Source organism: Cloeon dipterum, unplaced genomic scaffold, assembly GCF_949628265.1.
Source record: "Cloeon dipterum unplaced genomic scaffold, ieCloDipt1.1 scaffold_10_ctg1, whole genome shotgun sequence".
Taxonomy (NCBI): domain Eukaryota; kingdom Metazoa; phylum Arthropoda; class Insecta; order Ephemeroptera; family Baetidae; genus Cloeon; species Cloeon dipterum.
Window position 1 is genome coordinate 434,001 of NW_027052678.1, and position 9,330 is coordinate 443,330.

Below are 9,330 nucleotides of genomic sequence, written 5' to 3' on the forward strand. Positions count from 1 at the left end.
TTCTTTGTCATGGGATCGACCAATCTTCTGAAGTTTGATTGAATTCCAAGAACGCAAGTACAAAACTATCGATTCTTTTTAATGTGATCGACCAATCATCTGAAGTTTGATGGACTTCCAAAAACGCAAGAACAAAACTCTCGATTCTTTGTCATGGAATCGACCAATCATCTGAAGTTTGATTGAATTCTAAGAACGCAAGAACAAAACTCTCGATTCTTTGTTATGGGATCGACCAATCATCTGAAGTTTGATGGATTTCCAAGAATTTTACTCCAACTCTATCATTTCTTCGTCATGGGATCGACCAATCATCTGAAGTTTGATGGAATTCCAAGAACGCAAGAACAAAACTCTCGATTCTTTGTAATGGAATCGACCTATCAACTGAAGTTTGATGGAATTCCAAGAAAGCAAGTAAAAAACCATCGTTTCTTTGTCATGGGATCGATCAATCATCTGAAGATGATGGATATCCAAGAAAGCAAGACCAAATATATCGATTCTTTGTCATGGGATCGACCAATCTTCTGAAGTTTGATTGAATTCCAAGAACGCAAGAACAAAACTATCGATTCTTTTTAATGTGATCGACCAATCATCTGAAGTTTGATGGAATTCCAAGAACGCAAGAACAAAACTATCGATTCTTTTTCATGGGATCGACCAATCATCTGAAGTTTGATGGACTTCCAAAAACGCAAGAACAAAACTCTCGATTCTTTGTAATGGGATCGACCAATCAACTGAAGTTTAATGGAATTCCAAGAAAGCAAGTCAAAAACCATCGATTCTTTATCAAAGGATCGACCAATCATCTGAAGTTTGATGGATATCCAAAAAAGCGAGACCAAATATATCGAATCTTTGTCATGGGTTCGACCAATCTTCTGAAGTTTGATTGAATTCCAAGAACGCAAGAACAAAACTACCGATTCTTTTACATGTGATCGACCAATCATCAGAAGTTTTATGGAATTCCAAGAACGCATGAACAAAACTATCGATTCTTTGTCATGGGATCGACCAATCTTCTGAAGTTTGATTGAATTCCAAGAACGCAAGAACAAAACTATCGATTCTTTTTGATGGGATCTACCAATCATCTGAAGTTTTATGGAATTACAAGAACGCATGAACAAAACTATCGATTCTTTGTCATGGAATCGACCAATCATCTAAAGTTTGATTGAATTCCAAGAACGCAAGAACAAAACTCTCGATTCTTTGTTATGGGATCGACCAATCATCTAAAGTTTGATGGATTTCCAAGAATTTTACTCCAACTCTATCATTTCTTCGTCATGGGATCCACCAATCATCTGTAGTTTGATGGAATTCCTAGTACGCAAGAACAAAACTATCGATTATTTGGCATGGGATCGACCAATCATCTGAAGTTTGATTGAATTCCAAGAACGCAAGAACAAAACTCACGATTCATTGTCATGAGATCGACCAATCTTCTGAAGTTTGATTGAATTCCAAGAACGCAAGAACAAAACTATCGATTCTTTTTGATGGGATCTACCAATCACCTGAAGTTTTATGGAATTCCAAGAACGCAAGAACAAAACTATCGATTCTTTGTCATGGGATCGACCAATCATCTGAAGTTTGATGGAATTCCAAGAATTTTAATCCAACTCTATCATTTCTTCGTCATGAGATCGACCAATCAACTGAAGTTTGATGGAAATTCAAGAAAGCGAGACCAAAACTATCAATTTTTTTGTCAAGGAATCAACCAATCACAACTGAAATTTATAGAATTCCAACAAAGCAAGTCCAAAACCATCGATTCTTTGTCATGGGATCGACCAATCATCTGAAGTTTGATTGAATTCCAAGAACGCAAGAACAAAACTATCGATTCTTTTTCATGGGATCGACCAATCATCTGAAGTTTGATGGACTTCCAAGAACGCAAGAACAAAACTCTCGATTCTTTGTAATGGGATCGACCAATCAACTGAAGTTTGATGGAATTCCAAGAAAGCAAGTCAAAAACCATCGATTCTTTGTCATGGGATCGACCAATCATCTGAAGTTTGATGGATATCCAAGAAAGCGAGACCAAATATATCGATTCTTTGTCATGGGATCGACCAATTTTCTGAAGTTTGATTGAACTCCAAGAACGCAAGAACAAAACTACCGATTCTTTTTCATGTGATCGACCAATCATCAGAAGTTTTATGGAATTCTAAGAACGCATAAACAAAACTATCGATTCTTAGTCATGGAATCGACCAATCATCTGAAGTTTGATTGAATTCCAAGAACGCAAGAACAAAACTATCGATTCTTTTTGATGGGATCTACCAATCATCTGAAGTTTATGGAATTACAAGAACGCATGAACAAAACTATCGATTCTTTGTCATGGAATCGACCAATCATCTGAAGTTTGATTGAATTCCAAGAACGCAAGAACAAAACTCTCGATTCTTTGTTATGGGATCGACCAATCATCTGAAGTTTGATGGATTTCCAAGAATTTTACTCCAACTCTATCATTTCTTCGTCATGGGATCCACCAATCATCTGAAGTTTGATGGAATTCCTAGTACGCAAGTAGAAAAATATCGAATATTTGGCATGGGATCGACCAATCATCTGAAGTTTGATGGAATTCCAAGAAAGCAAGACCAATACTATCAATTCTTTTTTATGAGATCGACCAATCATCTGAAGTTTGATGGAATTCCAAGAATTTAAATCCAACTCTATGATTTCTTCGTCATGGGATCCACCAATCAACTGAAGTTTGATGGAATTCCAAGTAAGCAAGACCAAAACTATCGATTCTTTGTCATGGGATCGACCAATCATCTGAAGTTTGATGGAATTCCAAGAACGCAAGAACAAAACTATCGATTCTTTTTCATGGGATCGACCAATCATCTGAAGTTTGATGGAATTCCAAGAAAGCAAGACCAAAACTATCGATTCTTTGTCATGGGATCGACCAATCATCTGAAGTTTGATGGAATTCCAAGAACGCAAGTACAAAACTATCGATTCTTTGTCATGGGATCGACCAATCATCTGAAGTTTGATGGAATTCCAAGAATTTTAATCCAACTCTATCATTTCTTCGTCATGAGATCGACCAATCAACTGAAGTTTGATGGAATTTCAAGAAAGCAAGACCAAAACTATCGATTTTTTTGTCAGGGAATCAACCAATCACAACTGAAATTTATAGAATTCCAACAAAGCAAGTCCAAAACCATCGATTCTTTGTCATGGGATCGACCAATCATCTGAAGTTTGATGGAATTCCAAGAAAGCAAGAACAAAACACTCGATTCTTTGTAATGGGATCGACCAATCAACTGAAGTTTGATGGAATTCCAAGAAAGCAAGTCAAAAACCATCGATTCTTTGTCATGGGATCGATCAATCATCTGAAGTTTGATGGATATCGAAGAAAGCAAGACCAAATATATCGATTCTTTGTCATGGGATCGACCAATCTTCTGAAGTTTGATTGAATTCCAAGAACGCAAGAACAAAACTATCGATTCTTTTTAATGTGATCGACCAATCATCTGAAGTTTGATGGAATTCCAAGAACGCAAGAACAAAACTATCGATTCTTTTTCATGGGATCGACCAATCATCTGAAGTTTATGGAATTACAAGAACGCATGAACAAAACTATCGATTCTTTGTCATGGAATCGACCAATCATCTGAAGTTTGATTGAATTCCAAGAACGCAAGAACAAAACTCTCGATTCTTTGTTATGGGATCGACCAATCATCTGAAGTTTGATGGATTTCCAAGAATTTTACTCCAACTCTATCATTTCTTCGTCATGGGATCCACCAATCATCTGAAGTTTGATGGAATTCCTAGTACGCAAGTAGAAAAATATCGAATATTTGGCATGGGATCGACCAATCATCTGAAGTTTGATGGAATTCCAAGAAAGCAAGACCAATACTATCAATTCTTTTTTATGAGATCGACCAATCATCTGAAGTTTGATGGAATTCCAAGAATTTAAATCCAACTCTATGATTTCTTCGTCATGGGATCCACCAATCAACTGAAGTTTGATGGAATTCCAAGTAAGCAAGACCAAAACTATCGATTCTTTGTCATGGGATCGACCAATCATCTGAAAATTGATGGAATTCCAAGAACGCAAGAACAAAACTATCGATTCTTTTTCATGGGATCGACCAATCATCTGAAGTTTGATGGAATTCCAAGAAAGCAAGACCAAAACTATCGATTCTTTGTCATGGGATCGACCAATCATCTGAAGTTTGATGGAATTCCAAGAACGCAAATACAAAACTATCGATTCTTTGTCATGGGATCGACCAATCATCTGAAGTTTGATGGAATTCCAAGAAAGCAAGACCAAAACTATCGATTTTTTTGTCAGGGAATCAACCAATCACAACTGAAATTTATAGAATTCCAACAAAGCAAGTCCAAAACCATCGATTCTTTGTCATGGGATCGACCAATCATCTGAAGTTTGATGGAATTCCAAGAAAGCAAGAACAAAACACTCGATTCTTTGTAATGGGATCGACCAATCAACTGAAGTTTGATGGAATTCCAAGAAAGCAAGTCAAAAACCATCGATTCTTTGTCATGGGATCGATCAATCATCTGAAGTTTGATGGATATCGAAGAAAGCAAGACCAAATATATCGATTCTTTGTCATGGGATCGACCAATCTTCTGAAGTTTGATTGAATTCCAAGAACGCAAGAACAAAACTATCGATTCTTTTTAATGTGATCGACCAATCATCTGAAGTTTGATGGAATTCCAAGAACGCAAGAACAAAACTATCGATTCTTTTTCATAGGATCGACCAATCATCTGAAGTTTGATGAACTTCCAAAAAAGCAAGAACAAAACTCTCGATTCTTTGTCATGGAATCGACCAATCATCTGAAGTTTGATTGAATTCTAAGAACGCAAGAACAAAACTCTCGATTCTTTGTTATGGGATCGACCAATCATCTGAAGTTTGATGGATTTCCAAGAATTTTACTCCAACTCTATCATTTCTTCGTCATGGGATCGACCAATCATCTGAAGTTTGATGGAATTCCAAGAACGCAAGAACAAAACTCTCGATTCTTTGTAATGGAATCGACCTATCAACTGAAGTTTGATGGAATTCCAAGAAAGCAAGTAAAAAACCATCGATTCTTTGTCATGGGATCGATCAATCATCTGAAGATGATGGATATCCAAGAAAGCAAGACCAAATATATCGATTCTTTGTCATGGGATCGACCAATCTTCTGAAGTTTGATTGAATTCCAAGAACGCAAGAACAAAACTATCGATTCTTTTTAATGTGATCGACCAATCATCTGAAGTTTGATGGAATTCCAAGAACACAAGAACAAAACTATCGATTCTTTTTCATGGGATCGACCAATCATCTGAAGTTTGATGGACTTCCAAAAACGCAAGAACAAAACTTTCGATTCTTTGTAATGGGATCGACCAATCAACTGAAGTTTAATGGAATTCCAAGAAAGCAAGTCAAAAACCATCGATTCTTTGTCAAAGGATCGACCAATCATCTGAAGTTTGATGGATATCCAAAAAAGCGAGACCAAATATATCGAATCTTTGTCATGGGTTCGACCAATCTTCTGAAGTTTGATTGAATTCCAAGAACGCAAGAACAAAACTACCGATTCTTTTACATGTGATCGACCAATCATCAGAAGTTTTATGGAATTCCAAGAACGCATGAACAAAACTATCGATTCTTTGTCATGGGATCGACCAATCTTCTGAAGTTTGATTGAATTCCAAGAACGCAAGAACAAAACTATCGATTCTGTTTCATGGGATCTACCAATCATCTGAAGTTTTATGGAATTCCAAGAACGCATGAACAAAACTATCGATTCTTTGTCATGGAATCGACCAATCATCTGAAGTTTGATTGAATTCCTACTACGCAAGAAGAAAACTATCGATTATTTGGCATGGGATCGACCAATCATCTGAAATTTGATGGAATTCCAAGAAAGCAAGACCAAAACTATCGATTCGTTGTCATGGAATAGACCAATCATCTGAAGTTTGATGGATATCGAAGAAAGCAAGACCAAATATATCGATTCTTTTTCATGGGATCGACTAATCTTTTGAAGTTTGATTGAATTCAAAGAACGCATGAACAAAACTATCGATTCTTTGTTATGGGATCGACCAATCAACTGAAGTTTGATGGAATTCCGAGTAAGCAAGACCAAAACTATCGATTCTTTGTCATGGGATCGACCAATCATCTGAAGTTTGATGGAATTCCAAGAACGCAAGAACAAAACTATCGATTCTTTTTCATGGGATCGACCAATCATCTGAAGTTTGATGGAATTCCAAGAACGCATGAACAAAACTATCGATTCTTTGTCATGGGATCGAGCAATCTTCTGAAGTTTGACTGAATTCCAAGAACGCAAGAACAAAACTATCGATTCTTTGTCATGGGATCGACTAATCTTCTGAAGTTTGATTGAATTCCAAGAACGCAAGAACAAAACTATCGATTCTTTTTGATGGGATCTACCAATCATCTGAAGTTTTATGGAATTACAAGAACGCATGAACAAAACTATCGATTCTTTGTCATGGAATCGACCAATCATCTAAAGTTTGATTGAATTCCAAGAACGCAAGAACAAAACTCTCGATTCTTTCTTATGGGATCGACCAATCAACTGAAGTTTGATGGAATTCCAAGAAAGCAAGTCAAAAACCATCGATTCTTTGTCATGGGATCGATCAATCATCTGAAGTTTGATGGATATCGAAGAAAGCAAGACCAAATATATCGATTCTTTGTCATGGGATCGACCAATCTTCTGAAGTTTGATTGAATTCCAAGAACGCAAGAACAAAACTATCGATTCTTTTTAATGTGATCGACCAATCATCTGAAGTTTGATGGAATTCCAAGAACGCAAGAACAAAACTATCGATTCTTTTTCATGGGATCGACCAATCATCTGAAGTTTGATGGACTTCCAAAAACGCAAGAACAAAACTCTCGATTCTTTGTCATGGAATCGACCAATCATCTGAAGTTTGATTGAATTCTAAGAACGCAAGAACAAAACTCTCGATTCTTTGTAATGGGATCGACCAATCATCTGAAGTTTGATGGAATTCCAAGAACGCAAGAACAAAACTATCGATTCTTTTTCATGGGATCGACCAATCATCTGAAGTTTGATGGACTTCCAAAAACGCAAGAACAAAACTCTCGATTCTTTGTAATGGGATCGACCAATCAACTGAAGTTTAATGGAATTCCAAGAAAGCAAGTCAAAAACCATCGATTCTTTGTCAAAGGATCGACCAATCATCTGAAGTTTGATGGATATCCAAAAAAGCGAGACCAAATATATCGAATCTTTGTCATGGGTTCGACCAATCTTCTGAAGTTTGATTGAATTCCAAGAACGCAAGAACAAAACTACCGATTCTTTTACATGTGATCGACCAATCATCAGAAGTTTTATGGAATTCCAAGAACGCATGAACAAAACTATCGATTCTTTGTCATGAGATCGACCAATCTTCTGAAGTTTGATTGAATTCCAAGAACGCAAGAACAAAACTATCGATTCTTTTTCATGGGATCTACCAATCATCTGAAGTTTTATGGAATTCCAAGAACGCATGAACAAAACTATCGATTCTTTGTCATGGAATCGACCAATCATCTGAAGTTTGATTGAATTCCAAGAACGCAAGAACAAAACTCACGATTCTTTGTCATGGGATCGACCAATCTTCTGAAGTTTGATTGAATTCCAAGAACGCAAGAACAAAACTATCGATTCTTTTTGATGGGATCTACCAATCATCTGAAGTTTATGGAATTACAAGAACGCATGAACAAAACTATCGATTCTTTGTCATGGAATCGACCAATCATCTGAAGTTTGATGGATTTCCAAGAATTTTACTCCAACTCTATCATTTCTTCGTCATGGGATCCACCAATCATCTGAAGTTTGATGGAATTCCTTGTACGCAAGAAGAAAACTATCGATTATTTGGCATGGGATCGACCAATCAACTGAAGTTTGATGGAATTCCAAGAAAGCAAGACCAAAACTATCGATTCTTTTTCATGGGATCGACCAATCATCTGAAATTTGATGGAATTCCAAGAAAGCAAGACCAAAACTATCGATTCGTTGTCATGGAATAGACCAATCATCTGAAGTTTGATGGACTTCCAAGAACGCAAGAACAAAACTATCGATTCTTTTTCATGGGATTGACTAATCTTTTGAAGTTTGATTGAATTCAAAGAACGCATGAACAAAACTATCGATTCTTTGTTATGGGATCGACCAATCATCTGAAGTTTGATGGAATTCCTAGTACGCAAGAAGAAAACTATCGATTATTTGGCCTGGGATCGACCAATCATCTGAAATTTGATGGAATTCCAAGAAAGCAAGACCAAAACTATCGATTCGTTGTCATGGAATAGACCAATCATCTGAAGTTTGATGGACTTCCAAGAACGCAAGAACAAAACTATCGATTCTTTTTCATGGGATCGACTAATCTTTTGAAGTTTGATTGAATTCAAAGAACGCATGAACAAAACTATCGATTCTTTGTTATGGGATCGACCAATCAACTGAAGTTTGATGGAATTCCGAGTAAGCAAGACCAAAACTATCGATTCTTTGTCATGGGATCGACCAATCATCTGAAGTTTGATGGAATTCCAAGAACGCAAGAACAAAACTATCGATTCTTTTTCATGGGATCGACCAATCATCTGAAGTTTGATGGAATTCCAAGAACGCATGAACAAAACTATCGATTCTTTGTCATGGGATCGACCAATCTTCTGAAGTTTGACTGAATTCCAAGAACGCAAATACAAAACTCTCGATTCTTTCTTATGGGATCGACCAATCAACTGAAGTTTGATGGAATTCCAAGAAAGCAAGTCAAAAACCATCGATTCTTTGTCATGGGATCGATCAATCATCTGAAGTTTGATGGATATCGAAGAAAGCAAGACCAAATATATCGATTCTTTGTCATGGGATCGACCAATCTTCTGAAGTTTGATTGAATTCCAAGAACGCAAGAACAAAACTATCGATTCTTTTTAATGTGATCGACCAATCATCTGAAGTTTGATGGAATTCCAAGAACGCAAGAACAAAACTATCGATTCTTTTTCATGGGATCGACCAATCATCTGAAGTTTGATGGACTTCCAAAAACGCAAGAACAAAACTCTCGATTCTTTGTCATGGAATCGACCAATCATCTGAAGTTTGATTG